Raw genomic sequence first — 20,945 nt, 5'->3', positions numbered from 1 at the left:
TACAATAACAATATCGTTGTAGCTTGGTTAATGTACAAGCCAGTTATGTAAATGGAACATAGTTGGCTTTTAATGTATTTTTTTTGGTGAGTAGGTATTTCCCTTGAAGTCTGTTGCCACCTAGCTCATTTTTCTCGCGCTAGAATGCACAGAAAAGGGGAAGAAATATGCGTTCACGTCAGGACTGTGAATGATGGGCAAAATTTCCCTAACTTTGGAGTGATGGGGAAGTCTCGTGGGTTCACATTTACCTGTTTTATCAGAACCTATTCTGCCTCACATGATTATCATTGTGTTGCATGGACTATGAATAGTTTACAGGCTCACTGTGGTCAAGGCTAACTGTCTTGTAAATATGCCGTGATGATAATGAGATTCTCCTTAGCTCTTTCGGGATTCTCAAGGGAGCCAAAGGTCTTATTCACATGCAGAATTACCAACATATTTTTTTCAGTGGGCATGACTTGGTGGAATTATACACTAGTAAACACTGCAATACACTGTGGGCCCCGCTGATAAGCACCATATGATTTTTAGTCAGTGGGAAAAGTGAGAAATTGATCATGAGGACTAGAAGTCATGCCACAATAAGCATTACTGAATGTCAAAAATAACCAGCGGACCTGTTTATCTATAATTTTCAAAGCAGTGTCAGCTAATTCAGTGGAACCTCTAAAGTCCAACATTCTGGTCTGCTTGTAAGTCAGCCAGCTTAATTAAATTTCAATTCATGCAAAATACAGGCAATTTTTAAAGGGGACCTATTATGCTAATTTTTCATCCTTTTGTATTGAGTTGTGGACTCCCATAGAGCAGCTACACACAATAACCAGTGCACAAAGCTTTATAGTTTTTCCAGAATCTGCACCTATTCAGCAGTATTTCTTTGGATTGTTTGGTCTGTTTTAATGTATTCCACCCATGGCCTGCCTCCAGGCACGCCCACTGCGCTGTGGTTGGTGACCATTATGTAGTGATGGATGACAGTAAACGGAAGCTACCTACTGGCAAATTAAAGAAAAAAAACTATTCTCTGGTTAACTATAAAGTTTGTGCAACGACAAAATAATACTTTCAACCAGAATCACAGAATAGCATTTTACTTTGGCAGTTAGATGACAATAATGTTTTATCATCAGTGCTTTTATTAGTCTCACTGGAAATCTCATTAGGGTTTGTATGGTTGATTGAGCAAATGACTGAAATGATGACTCCCACACACTGCCTCTCTCAACACTGAGGGAATCATCGGTGGTGTTGGGAGTAACGCCGTTACTGGACAATCTTGTTACCATCTAATTACTAATTGAAATGTTGCAACACCGCTACCCTTACTGACAGTGAAATGTGGCAAATTATTACTGTCACACAAAGTCAGATGCTTTTTAAAATCTTATAGCAGTGTTCAGTGCTCATTTATATTTGACCACACTCATGCCAGGTGCCTTCATGGGTTTAGAACATCAACAATGTCAAACAGATCGTTCCATTGTTGACTGATATGGTAAGCTCTCGATGGCACATGCCAGAGATTTGATGGTTTTTCAGAAAAAACTAGTAATTACGTTCCCTGGTGTCTAATTATATTTTCGAAGCAATTCCCTTCCTAATTCAATTACCTTTAGGTAAAGTAACATGCATTGATAACTAATTACTTTTAAAAAGTTACTTTCCTAACACTGATCATTGGAGCAGGAAGCTACAGGCAATGGTATGCATCATTAGGAGCATGCATTGTAAACGTTAGTACTATATGCCATGTATTGATGAGTTTCATCACTATATGATGAACACAAGCGAGGATGAAGGTAAAAAAGAGCCAGAGGGGAGGGAAAAGGTAGAAAAGAGAACAAAGCAAACACCAGGACAGCAACTGCAGCATAAGCTTCTCCTTGGGGAGCCACAGAGATGGGATGGAAGACAAATTAGAGGCCACTGAGGTGATCGTGCAGCACAACCCTCCCTCCCACCAAACCCCCCCTTTTAGTTACAGGCTAACTTCCTTTATAACTAGAAACCCCTGCCTTGCTACAACATTATTCTTGCATGTCTTCATAAAAGCCAGAAGCGGACAGCCTTGGTGCTTTCCCTCAGGGCTGATCGAACAATGGCATCAAGCTGTGCTGGATGAAAATTGGAATCCTATTGCGATGCATGCCGGAGAATCTAACTCGTGTGTATAGTGCACAGAATTGCAGCCAGGTTAATTTGGTTACACCCCTCGCTAACCCATTTTGGGATCACTGGGTGCTTGCAGCTGAGCTAAAAAAAAATGCACACGGACACCTCTGGGAGTCATACATGTTGGTTTTAAGAATGAACACATCAGGGTTTGAGAACTGACTAAGGATAAACTGGTTAATGTATCCCGGGAGCATCAAGGAAGGAATGAGGTGTTTTTCTCCAAGGACACAGTATTCCATAATGTGTCATAGCCATCACTGTGGTTAAAAAAGACAAGAAATATAGTGGCTGAGTATCATGTTATTGGGTTGCAATGAATGAGAGGGGGATGTTTGTTGAGTGATGTTTTTTGACCCTTTAGGCCAACCATACTTTTTCTTTCATGCTTGGCCAAGATGTAAAAATCATAACAAGTCCACCCTGAAAAAAGGGAAATACTGTATAAGCAAGATTGGTTCTCTTATTTGTGGCTAAGGAGATTTTTTAATCTGGAACCAGAGCAAAACACTTGAATTAAGTAACACCCTTATAGCAAGTACAAAGAGGTGGGAGACAATAACTTATTTTTCTGGTTTCCATGCTAACAGGAATGTTTTCTAATAAAACATGCATTGTATACAGTCACACAGTGTATTAATAACATGACAAGACTCAAGCTATATTTTTTTAGGTGAACCAAAAAATAAACTAACTGTGGTTCCACTGTATTTTGATTGAAATAATGGATCATGGTTAAAAAAAAAAAAAAAGAAAACACAGATTCTGCCATCATTGGTGCATAACCACCATGTAACTCGGTCCTTGATGACACAAATGTAGCTGTCTGTTAAATGATCCATGCAATGCTTGTAATATATGGAACATGTTGAACACACGGCACACTCCTCTTTGTTTCCATTGCTGAGTTCACAAGGTCAGAAAGTTACATCATTCTCAAACAGAAGGCAAGAAGGTCTGATCATATGCTCCTTGGGAAATAAAAGGCCCTCAGCTTCAAGTTAAAAGAGTAAGAAGGCGAGAAGGGGTGGGGGTGAGATGGGAGTGGAGGCGTTAAGAAGATGTTCTCGCTGGTGCAGCATTGGGAAGGATACTGGCCCCTCAGGGAGATGCGGTGGGGCTGCCATGACATATTTAGGGCAGCTGGGAGACCCAACAGAATAGCAGATGTTAAACATTATTCTCTAGAAAATGAGAAGTCACACATTTTGACAATACAAGAGTACTCAAATGTATCGTCTAAGTTGCCATGACTGCACTATTTTGTCATTTTCAACACATATATCCACCTATGAATGTTTTTGTAAGATCACCACTATTTGGGAGCCTTGTTGTTCTGCATGAATAAACAAATGAGGTAAATGTGCAAACATTTTCTTTGCACCCTGCTAGAGAGAAAAAAAAAATTGTAAATTATTTTCCAAGCCAGGCGGTGGTGTTGTGTTGTTCCGTTCCACTGGAAGGTCTACAGTGCAAGCATCCTCCGCTTGTGCCTGTGTTATATTGTCACAGTCTAACATGTAATATGATTATGTGCTTTCAACCATTATGTAATGTTATGACTTTTAGATGAGATAACTTGGTTCTATGTTTTAATGCCCTGTTTGTTTTTTAAGAGTGAGTCATGGCTGTCACAGGCATTGCATATCAAGCAGCCAAACATATTGGAACACTTTTATAACATTTATTTATTCATTCATTTTCTACCGCTTATCCTCATGAGGGTCGCTTGCCAGCTGTCTTAGGGCAAGAGGCGGGGTACACCCTGGACTGGTCCCCAGGCAATCACCAGCACATATAGACAAACAACCATTCACACTCACATTCATAACTATGGACAATTTGGAGTCGCCAATTAACCTAGCATGTTTTTGGAATGTGGGAGAAAACTGGAGTACTTGGGGAAAACCCATGCATGCATGGGGAGAACATACAAACTCCACACAGAGATGCCCGAGAGTCTCGAATTCGGGTCTCCGAGCTGTGTGGCCTGCACGCTAACCATTAGTCCACTGTGCAGCCAAGAGCAGTATTATTCATTGACAAAACATGTCACTTCTCCATGTGACAGTTGGTATTGTGTTTGCTGATGTGAGACTTTCATAGAACTGCTCAGCCACTGAAATCCATACAAGACTCACTGATGTTTTGGAGCTGCAACTCTTTCCAGTGCTTCTCAAGACTCCACAATCTCAACTTTACTGCCCTCAGTCTCTTCTTGGAAGAAATGTGTCATGCTGAGAAATAAATACACGACACCCTTATTTTCCTCAATTGTGCTTATTTGTTGGCATGACTCCACCTGCCCCATTTAGACCAAGTAGACCAGAGTCAGTACTGTGCAAGATGGCCTAAATCAGCAGGAATAGGCTCCAGCTTTCTTGGACAGGATAAACAGTATCAATATCACATGGAATTTGTTTACATTCTTTCTCTGGATATTTGAGTCAATACGCTCCCTATAGGCGGCTTGTCCAAAACTCTTAAAAAGAAGAGTAGATGACTCCACCAAGCAGCCAACAGACTTAGTTGCTGTTGTTGCTGTGCAGCCAAGCGGTCCTGAAGCTGAAAGACAGCCCTCGCATGTAACTCCCTCGACTCTCGGGCCTCTTGTAGGTCCCCCCCCCCCAAAAAAGGCAAGAGCGCCAAAGACGATGGACAGTTTTAATACAGAAGTGCATGCCCTCTGGGGAGTTGGGTTGGGAAGCCCCTGCAGATATTATGTGTGGTGAAATGAAGCTCATCCATTTCATGCAGCCTGAAGGATGACGTGACAACCCCAGCCTCTGAAGGGGTTTGTTGTTTTGTCATTCAATTCAAATGGATCCCTCTGAATTCCACAATGCTTGACTGCCAAAAACTTTATGAGGACAAGTCAGGAGCATTGAGTTCATCCTTTCCTATTTTTTTAGTTTGATTATTTTTGCTTACAGCACAGCACGCAGTCCCTTGTCTTTACAGGATGAGGAATCAGCAGTCAAAGTGAAATAATGGTTGCTGGGGGGGAGATCATCTTGACTGTGTGACACTATTACTATTACACGCCCCTGCTGTGTTTACACACCGAAGTGAGTGCATGGAGGTTTGGACAGGTGACTGATCAAAATTACTGTCTGATACCAGTGAGGCAAGAAGAACACTTCACAATATCAAAATGCGACATTTTTTTCAGATATTTCCTCTCAGTGCCATAGCTGAACCCTCAGGCTTATGAAAGAAATGTGACAGCACTCATGTCGACACACACACGCTAAAAAAACAACACTTTTTAAGCTGCAGCCATTAGCTCACATGATGCATTGTCAAGGTCTTATACCGTATTGGCTGCATTTTATATTTCACAACAAGTAATCTGTGCCAATAAACTTGGCTGGTGGATACAATAGTTTCAACCCAACTGTGCGGGAAGTGAGTGTAAGGCAGAATACTGGTGAGAACACTATAGCCAAACATTCTGTGTCAGTGCTATTTATACCAGGTTAAATGGCGTATTAAGACTGATTGGGTAGCGATTGATTGATTTTTGGGTAGTGACCAATAGGATAAGATTGTGGATACAAGTGGCTGAAATTCCAAGTTTTCTCCGAAGAGTGGCGAAGCTCTCCCTGAGAGATTTTCATCTAAGAGAAACTTGCTTCCGCATTGAGAGGAGCCAGATGAGGTGGCTCAGGCATCTGGTCAGGATGCTTCCCGGATGCCTTCCTGGGGAGGTGTTCAAGACACGTCTAGGGATGCCTAGGGGATCAGGACACATTGGCTAGACTACAGTTGTGTCTCTCAACTGGCCTGGGAAGGCCTCACGATCCGCTGGGAGGAGCGAGGCTGCACCTGAACCTCAGAAAATGGATGGATGGATTCTACAGTATGTTGGTATACAGCAATGTAGCCTACATACAACCATTGTTTACATAAAAACAAAACTGAGTGAGTCCCTTCAGCACAGAAGAGGACAAAACTAGTCAACAGATGCATCCAATTAACACCTGTTTGTGTCTTTTAACACCAGCACACTTTTGCCTCTATCTTTTGTGCTTGCAATGGCTCATCTGCAACTTGTCACCGCTACCATTTGTGCTGACCGTCGGCTAAAGCGCTCTATTGTTCCCTTGGGTCAATGGTCTAAGCGTTTTATTTCTAACAAAGTCGGAAAACAACATTCCCCAAACTCATCAAGATTCAGCTCTCTCACACCCAATGCGCTTTTGCATCAAGTGGTGGCTCCAAAAACACTTTACAAAAGTTGACAGGTGTTGGATTCCTATTAGCAACCTCAAGTGACACCTTTGTTGTCACCATGTGAAATTGTGACTGTTTCCACAAAATGTTTTAAATAGCACGGCTGCAGCATTGTTCTGCCCTGAAGAGTCATTGTTGCTAAGAACTAAACAATACGATATAGTGCTGCTACATGGTACTAAGAAAGAATCCCTTCACAGTAATCTGGTCAAAATGTACAGTCTTTGAGCTTTATTTTTGTAGTGCGCCTGAGTCGCACCAACAGGGTGCGGGCAGCACACTCACAATTTTTGTGAGCACTGCAGTCGGGCGCAGCGTGCCGCACCCACGCCTCTCATTGCCTTTAAATGCACAGGGCCCACTGGAGTGCACATCAGAGGCCACAATGCACGCCACCTCTGTTCCTGACAGTCACATTAAACACAGTAGCAGGCTAATCCAGGCATCGTACTTCTGATCCACCTGCAGCCATGATCTGTCATCGCCAAAATGAAAAACCTTTGATGGTACCTTTCGAGGTCTCCTCGTCTTCCTGCTTGAGAAAAAATGAACAGTATCCCACAGCCAGATTTTAACAACAAACATTTATATTAATCATTGTTTTTAATTTGTTGTTAATTATTAGTTATTTAATGGGTTTCTCTGTTCTGCATGTTGGCTCATTTGCATACTAACAGTAATGGGATGTTTAGTATTGGATGAGGGGAGGGGAAGGAGCGGTGTGCATGCACACGGCCACGGAGATGAGCAATGAGTGGAGCTGTCTTGTGCTTTTTCTAGCGGAGTTTTCACTTGTAAAATGTAGATTTGAGGAGGGAAAGCCATTTATTTGGGGGTTGTTTCACTGCGCCAAACTGAAAATGTGGACACCTCCCCTGATTCTGCTTCTGCGCCCATCTCAGCACAGCCAAGTCTACCAAATTACCAAATTGGCGGCGCACAGTGGTGCGCTGGACCAATTTACCACTGCATGGTGTGCGCCACGCTCCGCCACCTTGTGCTGCGCCACAAAATTAGAGCCCATGGTCTCTATTGCTATGTAAGACTATCAACAGTATAGAAGAGAGTTTACGCAGCTGTAACAATGTAACGATAAACCTTATAAAATCCATGTACTTCTTATGTAGGAGTTCCATGTGAGATCGACGCTTGAGATGAGTACAAAACAACAGAACACCCCAGAGTTAAGATACCATCCCACAATGTGACAACATTGGCAGCTAGTTTACATCAAAGTCCCCTTTACAGTTGTATTTGTACAGACTGATACGGTGTTTTCATTTGAGAAGTGTGTAGATAGGCTCAAACCAACAACCACATTGTAAAGCCACAATATTTGTTGGGCTTGATAAGACTAGTCCTTAAGTTTGAAACACTGGGACATGATTTGACAGGCTGCTTGTAAAATAGGATTTTGGGCTTTGTTTCAGACTAATAAGGAATAAGGAGCTTGTCAGATATCAAGTGATACCCAGTATAGTGCGGTAGAGCCACATAAGCACATACACAAAAAAAAATTAAATAAACACGACCATTTTGTTTTGCTCGTATTTTTACATCGACTGAACTCAAAGATGAAGAACTTTTATACAAAAAGTTCCAAAAGGCCGTTTGCTCTCAAATATTGTTCACAAATCTTCTGAATTCATGAGATTTTTCATGAGACCATTTGTGCGTAGCATCCCAAACATCTTCAATGAGTGGCATGCTCAGTCAGTATGCAAGCCATGTAGGGAACTGCGATGTTTTCAGCTCCCATGATTTGTGTACTGATCCTTGCAACATGGGACTGTGCATATCATGCTGAAACATGAGGTGGATGAATGACACAACAATGAGCCTCAGTATCTCCTCCCTGTGCATTCAGTATACCATAAAATGCATGTTCGTTGTCCATAACATACGCCTGTCCACACCATAACCCATCCCCCCACCATGGGCCGGACATCTAAAAAATTGCTTAGTCTGGTCTCATTCCCCTTTCTTTTCTTTTTGCATTTTGAAGTTCTTAAAATTAAAATTTTGATCAGAAGTGTACCGACTTGTGTCAGTGAAAACTGGAAACAAAAACAGTGTACAATCATGTATTCATTTATTGTTTGAATTAAATTTGAAATGGGCGGCACGGCGGTCGCGTGGTTAGCGCGCAGACCTCACAGCTAGGAGGACCAGGGTTCGACTCCACCTTCGGTCATCTCTGTGTGGAGTTTGCATGTTCTCCCCGTGCATGCGTGGGTTTTCTCCGGGTACTCCGGTTTCCTCCCACATTCCAAAAACATGCTAGGTTAATTGGTGACTCCAAATTGTCCATAGGTATGAATGTGAGTGTGAATGGTTGTTTGTCTACATGTGACAATATGTGATTGGCTGGCGACCAGTCCAGGGTGTACCCCGCCTCTTGCCCGAAGACAGCTGGGATAGGCTCCAGCACCCCCGCGGTAGAAAATGAATGAATGAATGAAATTTGAAATGGAATTTGTGTCCACAGAATTACCGTTTTGATCAAATACATTGGAACTGTAAAACCAAAGTTTCCAACACAGCTACTGATTTGGCCCACAGAAAGCCAACTACACTGTCGATGTGAAAGCATTTTTAAACAAAACTGTCAGAAAATGTCAGCCTCATTATAAATCACATGCTTTCATGAATATGGAGGTTAATACACACCTTAATGCAGTGTTGAGCATATTGCAGCAAGTTTTTTTCCCCATCTTTCCTGAAGGGGCCTCAGGTGAACTGACAAGTCTCAGAACGTGACGCGGGGTGTAGACCCAATTTAGGAAAGATTTGCATCACGTTGCACCTCATGTGCTCTGCAGCGATTCTTTCACCTCGAGCAAACTGTTTATAGTCTTACGTAACACCATGGTAGGTGATTTTAATGAGGAAAACGTGTTCTTGTTGTTTTTTTTTTTGATGGTGGTCAGGGGGGCGTTTAATCGGCACATAACACTCCAAAACACAGAATATTATACAACCTTTAGTTAAGTGTGTAGTATTGCTTCGTGAATGACAGTATTTATTCACCATCTAAATAAAGGGACATAGAGACATAAAGAAACATAGTTTGACTAATTACTTTCCATGAATCAGTTTGATAGGAATCGTGGTTCTCAAAACTACATAAATGTTGCATTTGCATTTGTTGCAGACTATTATGATTATGGGGGAAAATATGGAATGGGAGATTCTATGTCTGAACTTTTCTGAGCTCCTGTTTCCATGCCAGTGTTGTATTGAGCAGAATAATGTTTTTGTGGATGTAGTGAGTTGAGACTGAACGAACAGCATATCTGCTGGATTGCAGCAACATAGTGTACTCTATTTCGCCACAATTGATTCAAGATTAGGGCTGCGCACCAAAACCCGGTAGCATAATGGCACCAGTGCTGACGTAAACGCCAGTAACCAGAGTTGTATTTCATAGCAGACTTTGAGTGGATTTAGCTCAAATTCCTCAGCAAACTACTTTATACTGAATCTAAAGCATCTCTTCTGGTTGCACCCATGTAGTGCACTTCATTTGGACTTATTGTTTAACCTGCTAGATGGATATACTTTATTAATTTCTCACATGGGCATGTTTTTCCTCTTTGGAAAGCAACCCAGTTGAGACTCAATCAACAATGCCTCCACTTGGGCTGCCGTCAAATAGTGCACTCGCTTTATCTCAATTGCTCAATCTCAATTTAAGGGTCTGAATAATGCCTTTAGATCAGTTAACATGGCTACAGCATTTAATTACAATCAGGGGCGTCACTAGGTTCTGAGGACGGGGGGGAGGGGCTTAGCCCCCTGGAGATGCACAGGTTATGAATGGATGTAGTAGACATTAAAAAAAAAAAAAATCACAAAATCAAATAATGAATAAGAACCGGGATATAACTTTGCCACTTTTGGACAGATTTAGTAGAGATACTAAATTGTTTCAGACCAACATATAATTGATCAATTATATAATAATCATTATTATATTATTAATTAGACTATTATTATTGCTATCATCATTATTTTTCTTCTGATTATTACTACTACTACTAGTGTTAGTAGTCTAGTATTAGCGTACTTATTGGCTTGCTTATTAGCCTGCTTTTTCCCTAGAGATTTTTTGTAAAAAAAATCAATACAAAAAAAATCAATTAAAAAATCACATTATTTAGGTGGGCTTAAGAACATTTTAGGGGGACTGAAGCCCTAGTTGGGAATGGAACATACACCATCTGCATGAAAAGCATCAGTGTGTCCATTCCAGCGAATGGGGCACAACCTTTAATTACGATATTCTTGTTAAATGTAAGGACTAACTGTTGTGCAATAATAGATTTCCCACTGGCTTTTAATGACTTAAATTTGAATAAAGAAAGAACATCATCAGGAGCCCAAACCTGTGCAGACATGCATCAATTTCCCCTCCTGCTGCTTTCCAATTAGTAGCCAACAATGACTCATAACAAGCCCCAATCCCTTTAACATACGTACCATCCACTGAATATGCCCAGTCAATACTCTATCTTCACCCTCACTCCACTGGTTTTGTTATTCTGAGGACAGCTCACGTCTGTTGTGTTTATCACTCAGATCTTCAAATCCCTTGTTTAGGCAAAGTGGCCCCTTCGGGAGTGTGTTGACAGAAGGGTGTGAAAAGAAAGAAGCCCAGCTGGAAGAAGGTGCGACTGTTAACTTGAGAGGGAGGGATGGGAGGGCCGGTAGGAGGACAGCAAACCACCGCTCTCTCATCAGGTATTCACAAAGCTTGTTCTCTTCCGCCCACGTCTTCAAGACACTCTGTCATGAACACGATGAAGGGGATCACTATCCACAACCATACTTCCCTTATACGGCTGCTTGGAATTCACTGGGATGGAAAGCAGTTTTGATTCTTGTCTATACATCCTGGCTGTATAAATGTATTGCTTTTGCTTGGGGTTTGCTTGTGAGCACATGGTTAGGTGAGGTTAGACTTGACATCAGTTCTTTTTATTTTGATGGACAAATAAATACAGTTGTTGTTTGTTTATTCCACGCAAACACCCTCCTGCATTTTATTTCTTTGCTGACTCTAAGGTGGCAGCACCTGCACATCATTTCCACTGTACTGAACTAAAAGATCACAAAGTATCTAAAAGCATCTGATGTGATTTATCTTGATTACTTTAATACATCATTATTTTTAAGTCATTGCTTCATCTACAGTATGTTAAATTGTGCCAGTGTTCAGAACGTTCAAATTAAATAAACCATAACAATAATAACAAAAGTAGCACTTTCACCCTGAGAAAACCGCTGCAGCAGTATTGGAAGAAGATAAGCGATCAATAAGCTTCTAATGAGGGTTACTAAGGATGCTAAGGTGTGGGGAAATGATGTGTGAGGGGAGACAGATGGAGACGAAGGAGATACGGTGTGAGCATGTGCTGGAAATAAAAAAAAAATCTTTGCATTTGAGAATGTGCATGCAGGCATGCATCCCTTCAGTGATGCATGAAAAAAAGGCATTATTGATTGTTGTTTTCACCACGATCCCCCAAGAGAATGTGAAAGTCACGGCATATGTAGTGTACAACACAGCTGTCACCGCTACGTCATGCCCCGAAGGCACTGCAGCATCCTCCACATCTACGCGCACAAACCCTGTGGGTGCTTAAGAACAGCACCTACGTACTTCTGTAATGGACCACAATATAGGGAAGATATATGTTTTATGTGAATGCAGGCTTTGAAGGGACCGTATGTTATGGGTTCCTCGGCTGCCTAGAGGGCGCCAACATTCAAATGTGCTGCAATTGTTAGAGTCCCCCTTCTTCCTCTTCCTATAATAATAATACAGTAAACCTCGGATATATCGGAAATTCGCTCACAACGGACAGATAAAAATGAACCAATTTTTCTGTAATGCATTTCCAATAAAAATTCATTGCATATATCGGATTTTTTATAATAGATTTCGCCTATTTCGGACAAAATCTCTGCTGAAAAAGCTGAAGATTATAACATCTTTGTATGAATTACAGACATGTACATGAGCATGTACAACAAAATTAAAAAAAAGTTTCTCAAATCTGTAGAAATGCCTTCTTGTTGCTATTAGCGAGGTTTAGAAACCAAACGATAAACGTAAACGCAAACAATAATGACGTCACAGGATATTGAAATGTATGGGAACTTGCCGACTTGTCAATAGCCTGTGACGTCATTATCGTTTGCGTTTACGTTTATCGTAAATGTGGCGGACATTTTCCAGTATACGCATATAACGAATTTCGCTTATATCGGACAAAACCAGTGGGAACAATTGAATCCGATATATCCGAGGTTTACTGTAATTCATTCACTCATTCATTCATTCATTCATTCATTTCCTGTCACAGTTCCGTTCCTGCCTTCTGGTCTGCGTCTCCTTGTTTTCCAGATGTCCTGGAGCGGGCTGGAGGCGGGAGGACTGGGCGCACCTGAAGCCCATCCAATCTACTGCCTATTTAAGGCCGCCGCTTGCAGCGACAGTCGCTGGTTCCTCGCCTCGTATCCTGCTACCCAAAGGGAACTTCGGTCTACCCAGCACTCCCTAGCCGTCCAGCCAGCCTCCTGTTATTCTGTTAAGCGATTTATGTTTGCTGAGCTCTGTGGCGAGAGTTTTTTTTTTTTTGTGCCCTTCCTCGCCACCACCTTGTGTTTGCCCCCTGGGCCGTTTATTTATTGGACTTTGCTTATTAAAAGACTCTAACTGCAACTCCTGTTGGCCTTCCTCTGCGTCTGGGGCCCAACCCACGACACCGCGTGACAGAAGGAACCAGCCATAAGATATGGACCCCGCGGAGCCAGAGCCGATTAAGTTGGCTCTACGCCACCAGGCACAACGTCTGGGGAAACAGGAGGAGCAGCTCAACGCCTTGGGCTCCTGCGTTCAGGGCCTGGCCGACCAGCAAGACGCACGCATGAAGGCACTTGAGGCCCAGCTAAGCGCATTGGTGTCCGCCTTGCAGCGCGACGTTCCCGTCACCACCCCCCCGGCGCCCCCCGAGGAGCCCGCCGACCTCCCGCCGACGTCGGACGTCTCCTTACCTGCTCTTGGCGCGCTGCTCTCCAAGCCGGAGAAATTCTCCGGTGATTCAGGGGAAGTACTATCACGTCTCGCCTTGACTACTGTAATGTACTGCTTTCTGGTCTTCCAATGGCGAGTCTCAAAAGCTTACAGTTAGTACAAAATGCTGCAGCGCGACTTCTTACAAGGACACGTAAGTGTGACCATATTTCACCAATACTAGCCAACCTGCACTGGCTCCCAGTTCACTTAAGATGTGACTTTAAGGTACTGCTTCTGGTTTACAAAATATTACACGGGTTGGCACCTTTTTATCTGGTTGACCTAATTGTACCCTATGCTCCGTCTAGAAACCTACGCTCACAACACGCCGGTCTTTTGACTATCCCGAGAGCCAGAAAGAAGTATGCGGGCTCTAGAGCCTTTTCCATTCGGGCCCCAACGTTGTGGAATGCTCTACCTGTTAATATTAGAGCTGCTACCTCAGTAGAAATGTTCAAGTCCCGACTTAAGACTCATTTCTATACTTTAGCGTTTTGTTAAAAATATGCCCTGCCTGCTTTGACTGCCGCTCCTTCTCTCTCCCATACCGCCCCTCCGGCTGAGGGGGCGGGTCCAGGAGAGGCTGTTTTGGAAGTTTGCCTTGACGAAATTGGACATCGGACGTGGCCTACCTTGGAGGCGCTGCAGCAGAGGGATAGTGATCATCTCAAGACCCACGGCTGCCCAACTGTCCTAATGGCATCACATCTTGGACCTGGACTATTATACTCTATGTTTTTATTTAACTGTCACATGTAAACCTCTCCACATCCATTGCAGCCTGGTCATCCTAGAAGGGGGATTCCCCCATCTGCGGTCCCTTCTCAAGGTTTCTTTTTCCCTAATTGGGTTTTTGAGTTTTTCCTTGCCCTGATGGGGGTTCAGATCAGGGGATGTCGTCTGTCGTCTATTGTCTGTCTTCTACTGTTGCCTGCTTGTTAAGCCCTTTGAGGCTCTTTTGTGATTAAGGGCTATATAAATAAACCTGACTTGACTTGACTTGACTTGACAAGTACGACCGTTCCTCACCCAGTGCGAGCTCCACTTCGAACTGCAGGCAGCGGCTTTTCGCTCGGAGCGAGCGCGAGTGGCTTTCGTCACCTCCCACCTTACTGGAAGGGCTGGAGCTTGGGCCACTGCTGAATGGAGCCGCCGTTCTCCCGTCTGCTCGTCATATGCCGCCTTCTCCCAGGCCATGGAGCAGATCTTCCAGCGGACCCCGCCGGGGCGCGAGGCGTCCCGGGCTCTCCTACGGCTACGCCAAGGCCGCCGCAGCGCGTCCGACTACGCCATCGAGTTCCGGGCTCTGGCGGCAGAGAGCGACTGGAACCCGTCCTCCCTCGCGGACGCTTTCTTCCTGGGCCTGTCGGACAACATCCGGGAACGTATGATTCCTCTGCAGACTCCATCCAACCTCGACGAGCTCATCGCCCTGGCCATCGGGATCGAGAGGCGCAGCAACGACCACAAGGAGGACCGCCTCCTCCAGCACGGACGCCTCCCCGCCGGCTGCTATCTCCGCGCGCACGGGGACCGCTCGCCGCCGTCGTCGCTGCGGCCCCTCCCCGCCATCGAGCCGGCACAGGCGCCAAGATACGACGAGCCCATGCAGCTGGGAGGAAGTCGCCTCACCCCGGCCGAGAAGGACCGTCGTCGTAGGCTGCGGCTCTGCCTTTACTGTGGGCAGGCGGGCCACACTATCTCTCGCTGCCCGGTCCACCCAGATCGCCCACGCTCGCAAGCATCGCCTCCTCGTGGCGCAACGGTGGAACCGCCGGCTGGGATGACGTCACTAGCAGACGCGGCAGTCAACAGACTACAACTCCCAGGTACGCTCTCCTGGCGCGACAGACACGTTGACATTTCAGCCTTTATTGACTCTGGAGCTGATGATAGTTTTGTGGACGAGTCCTTTGTTAACCGCCTCGCCATTCCTGTTATTAAACTGTCTGCGGCACAAGTTGTGCACTCCCTCGACGGGCGTCACCTGGCCACGGTTACTCACCAAACCGCGCCTCTCTCTCTACGTGTGTCCGGTAACCACCACGAGTCCATGAGTTTTTTTGTTGTCCCGTCACGCTCCGCTCCGGTCGTATTAGGGCTTACCTGGTTACTCAAGCACAATCCGCATATCGATTGGGTCAAATCCTCCATCTCAAACTGGAGTGTGTTCTGCCACACGCACTGCCTCAAATCAGCGTGGCCTCGTACCACGCCCCCCTGCTCTGTTCCTCCCGAGAAGATCGACCTCTCTTCCGTTCCCGACGCCTACCACGATTTGCGGGAGGTTTTTAGCAAGGATCGAGCCCAATCCCTCCCGCCTCATCGGCCGTATGATTGCGCCATTAATCTGCTCCCAGGAGCAGTGTTGCCGTCGTCACGGCTGTATAATGTCTCCCGGCCTGAGAGGGAGGCACTTGAGCAGTATATCTCCTCGTCCCTCGCGTCTGGTCTCATCCGTCCCTCCTCGTCACCGTTAGCCGCTGGGTTCTTTTTCGTAGAAAAGAAGGATAAATCACTCCGTCCCTGCGTAGACTATCGGGCACTCAACGACATAACGGTTAAGAATAAGTACCCTCTGCCGCTTATGGACTCCGCTTTTAACCTGCTTCACTCCGCCAAGTTCTTTTCTAAGCTCGACCTGCGTAGCGCTTACCATCTGGTGCGCATACGAGAGGGGGATGAGTGGAAGACCGCGTTCAATACTCCCCTTGGGCATTTTGAGTACCTGGTCATGCCCTTCGGCCTTACCAATGCCCCGGCCGTCTTTCAGAGCTTGATAAACGACGTCCTGCGGGACATGTTAGGTCGGTTCGTCTTCGTGTACCTGGACGACATACTCATCTTCTCCTCCTCCCTCGCTGAACATGTGCAACAGGTCCGGTTGGTCCTCCAAAGACTCCTAGAAAATAGGCTGTTTGTCAAGGCTGAGAAGTGTGCTTTTCACACCTCCTCAGTCGCGTTCCTGGGGTTTATCGTGGAGCGGGGTCAGATTAAACCCGACCCAGCCAAGATCCAGGCTGTGGCCGACTGGCCTACTCCTACAACTAGGAAGCACCTCCAGCGGTTCCTGGGTTTCGCCAATTTTTACCGGCGATTTATTCGGAATTTTAGTCGGGTCGCTGGACCCCTCACTAGGCTTACGTCGGTAAAGGAGTCGTTTGGTTGGACCCCCGAGGCGGAGTCGGCTTTCAACCGGCTTAAGGGTTTATTCACCTCCGCTCCGGTACTCATTCACCCCAACCCTGCTAACCAATTCTTTGTCGAGGTTGACGCTTCCAATACTGGCGTTGGGGCGGTCCTCTCCCAGCGCTCCACCACCGACCAGAAACTGCACCCCTGCGCCTTCTTCTCTCGTCGCCTGACCGGGGCCGAACAAAATTATGACATCGGCAACAGGGAATTGCTGGCCGTTGTACTCGCTCTGCAGGAATGGAGGCACTGGCTGGAGGGTGCGGAACCACCATTCGTCATACACACGGACCATAAGAACCTGGCCTACCTCCGCTCGGCCCAGAGGCTCAACCCCCGACAGGCACGGTGGGCGCTCTTTCTTGCACGGTTCAACTTCACCCTGACTTTTCGTCCTGGCTCACAGAACTGCAAGCCGGACGCCCTCTGACTGCACTCGTCACCCTCGGAGGAGTCCCCCCCGGAGACCATCATCCCACAATCCCGGATTCTGGGTGCCCTCCAGTGGGACGTGGAGAGGCAAGTGGCCGACGCCATGGAGAAGGTCACCCCGCCCAACGGTTGCCCCTCAGGGCGCCTGTTCGTCATCCCAGGACTCCGACCTGAGGTCCTCCGCTGGGCACACGAGTCCAAGCTGGCGTGCCATCCGGGGGCGTCGCGCACCGCCTTCCTCTTGGCACAGCGGTTCTGGTGGCCTTCCTACCGAGCTGACGTACGGGAGTTTGTGGCAGCCTGTCCCACCTGTGCTCGGAACAAGTCCTCCCATCAGCCCCCAGCTGGGTTGCTGCAACCACTACCCATTCCCTCCCGCCCGTGGTCCCACGTGGCTCTGGACTTCGTCACTGGCCTCCCTCCATCCAATGGCAACACTGTCATACTCACGCTGGTCGACAGGTTCTCTAAGATGGCTCATTTCGTCGCCCTCCCCAAACTCCCGTCTGCCCTGGAGACGGCTGATCTGTTGGTCCACCATGCCTTCAGACTGCATGGTATCCCCCTGGACATCGTCTCGGACAGGGGCCCCCAGTTCACGTCAGCAGTCTGGAAGGCTTTTTGCAAGTCCCTTGGTGCTTCACCCAGCCTGTCCTCGGGTTACCACCCCCAGACCAACGGCCAAACTGAGAGAGCCAACCAGGACCTGGAGGCGGCCATCCGTTGCGTCTGCCATCAGCAACCCGCCTCCTGGTCCTTTAATCTCCCCTGGATCGAATACGCTCGCAACTCGCTGGTCAGCTCAGCCACGGGCCTCTCACCGTTCCATGTGGCGTATGGATACCAACCCCAGGCTTTCCCCTCACTGGAGTCTGAGTCCGCTGTCCCCTCTGTGGCAGCCCACCTCAGACGGGCTCGCCGAGCATGGCAAAACACCCGGGCCGCATTGGGGCGCACCTCCGAGCGGAACCAGCGGTTGGCCAACCGCCACCGTTCGGCCGCCCCGGAATACAGGATTGGACAGAGGGTGTGGCTCTCGTCTCGGGACCTACCGCTCCACACGGACTCAAGGAAGCTCCAACCCAGGTACATCGGCCCATACCCAATAGTACGGGTCTTTAGCCCGTCCTCTGTGCAGCTCCGTCTCCCTGAAGCTCTCCGGATACACCCAGCTTTCCACGTCTCCCTCCTTAAGCCAGTCGCCTCCAGTACCCTCAGCCCCCCGGAAGTCCCTCCCCCTCCGCCCAGACTGGTCGATGGCCACCCCGCCTTTACAGTCAAGGCCATTTTAGACGTGAGAAGAAGGGGCAGGGGTTTTCAGTATTTGGTGGACTGGGAGGGATACGGGCCGGAGGAACGCTCTTGGATTTCCCGCTCCCTCATCCTTGATCCCACCCTCCTTTCCGATTTCTATAAATGCTTTCCAGAGAAGCCAGGTAAGCCGCCAGGTGGCGACTCTTAGAGGGAGGGGTACTGTCACAGTTCCGTTCCTGCCTTCTGGTCTGCGTCTCCTTGTTTTCCAGATGTCCTGGAGCGGGCTGGAGGCGGGAGGACTGGGCGCACCTGAAGCCCATCCAATCTACTGCCTATTTAAGGCCGCCGCTTGCAGCGACAGTCGCTGGTTCCTCGCTTCGTATCCTGCTACCCAAAGGGAACTTCGGTCTACCCAGCACTCCCTAGCCATCCAGCCAGCCTCCTGTTATTCTGTTAAGCGATTTATGTTTGCTGAGCTCTGTGGCGAGAGTTTTGTTTTTTTTTTGTGCCCTTCCTCGCCACCACCTTGTGTTTGCCCCCTGGGCCGTTTATTTATTGGACTTTGCTTATTAAAAGACTCTAACTGCAACTCCTGTTGGCCTTCCTCTGCGTCTGGGGCCCAACCCACGACACCGCGTGACAATTTCCTACCGCTTTTCCTCACAAGGGTCGCGGGGGGGGTTGGAGCCTATCCCAGCTGGCGGGGTACTATAATAATAATATAAAAATAAAATATTTTTTTGCATCAATATATATGTTCAATTAGGAAATTCCACATCCATAAAGCAAAAGTATTGCCACTATACTGAATATGCAGCTTGCTTATCATCTCGTGCAGGTATGCCTAATGTTATGGCCGCTATATTGCACGTGGACTGGTTAGGATTTTATATACTTAGTCATTTTGCCCTTTGATAAAGTCAGTAATGTAAGTGTATATTATTTTAAGCACATACTAGTATTGCCTAATACTGCACAGTATGACAGGGTAGTTCTGAAGCACTTGAACATACAGTATATGTGAGTTTTGCTGAAAATATAGGAAATCAAGTGCCCTTGAGTAGGAACAGTTAGCTATGGCTTGTGAGTTACCGCTCTTAAGCCCTTTGTACTTTAATTCCTGTCCGACTTGACATGTTTTTTGACAGATAGTATCACACAGCCGACAGTCGTGAGGATGGTAGGCATGGTAAGCACCACACTTTCATGGAAGGGAGACATCCAATCCTCTCCAGTTAATTTTTATACACATTAACACAGACAGTAGGGCAGACAGAATTACTGGTATACAGTGTTCCTTTGTTTATTGCGGGGGATAGGTTCCCAAAATAGCCTGTAATAAGTGAAATCGGTAAAGTAGACAACTGTATTTGTTCATTATACTGTATATGTTTTAATGCTGTGAAGCCACTCACCATACACTTGATACACTTTTCTCATACAGACTAGAACATGTCCTCACATTTGTCTTTTGTTTAAACACACTCATAGTTTAAATTTCATTGAAATTTTAATGAGCAACCTACTTGGTCAGACACAAGAAATTATTTATTCACTGACAGTGGCACTTTGCCATTCAGCTGTGGCGTTTTTGTGTCCTTATTGAAGTATGTTGCAATAATCCCGTCATGTATTACTTTGTCAGTTGACGATTCATTTGTTACATCTGCGTGGTTTGCCTTGCTTCATGTACCACCATATCACCTTTCAAATACTTTGTAATGTAAATATGTTATAAATGAAAAAATATAGTTTCTTAATTAATCACTTAATCCATCAGGGGTTGGATTCCTGAATTCCAATTGAATCTTAATTCTTCACCACTTCGGACAATTGCTTTGCTTTGTTTGGTGTCTATTCTTTTGTGTTCCCCAGTTCACAAACCAAGGCCAATAATGGAATGCTTGGATGAGTTTGGTGTGTAAAGGACTCAACTGCCGTGCCGCTAGAATGTCACATTTTTAACAAAATTCTCCACAAATGTAAATGTCACGCCAGTAAATTGTGGTCTTTGTGGAATCCATGCAGATGACACAGCAGAGATATGAATGGAACAATTTGCTTAATATTAGGTAATAAGTTGACTTTGGCAACTTTAAACAAACACTGACACTTAAATTATTGAGGATATTCTTCAATGAATGCTAAAAAGCCAGCATTGTTGAAACAGGAGATGGCACAGTAAGAGAAAAGATTCACAAAATCCCCTTAATTCCTTTCAGGGAATTGTGAAATGCTTTGTTACAAAGGGAGATAAATGTCACTCGGTCGTCAAGTCTTTTTGTGTGTCTCAGTAGAAGTCTCCAGGAATATGCTGATGAGGGCCATGATGTCTTCAGCGTATCTTTACAGTGCGCCTGTGCATCTCCAGAGGCGCAGTAAAGCATCAATCACTAGTTCTTCCCTTCTAAAATCGTTCTCCTAAAAATTACATTCCATGCAACTAAACTGCCTTCACAATTAAGTTTCTAGTAAAGTGTATTCTCTAAATCCCAGATGTCGTCCGTGTTCTTCTGAGCTATCTCTCAATGGACTTTCACCAGAAGGGAACATTATATAGCGGAAC

Source organism: Doryrhamphus excisus, linkage group LG3 (assembly GCF_037039965.1).
Source record: "Doryrhamphus excisus strain RoL-2023G ecotype Guam linkage group LG3, RoL_Dexc_Guam_v1.1, whole genome shotgun sequence".
NCBI lineage: Eukaryota > Metazoa > Chordata > Actinopteri > Syngnathiformes > Syngnathidae > Doryrhamphus > Doryrhamphus excisus.
The sequence above is the reverse complement of the archived record's forward strand: the minus strand, read 5'-3'. Positions refer to the sequence as shown.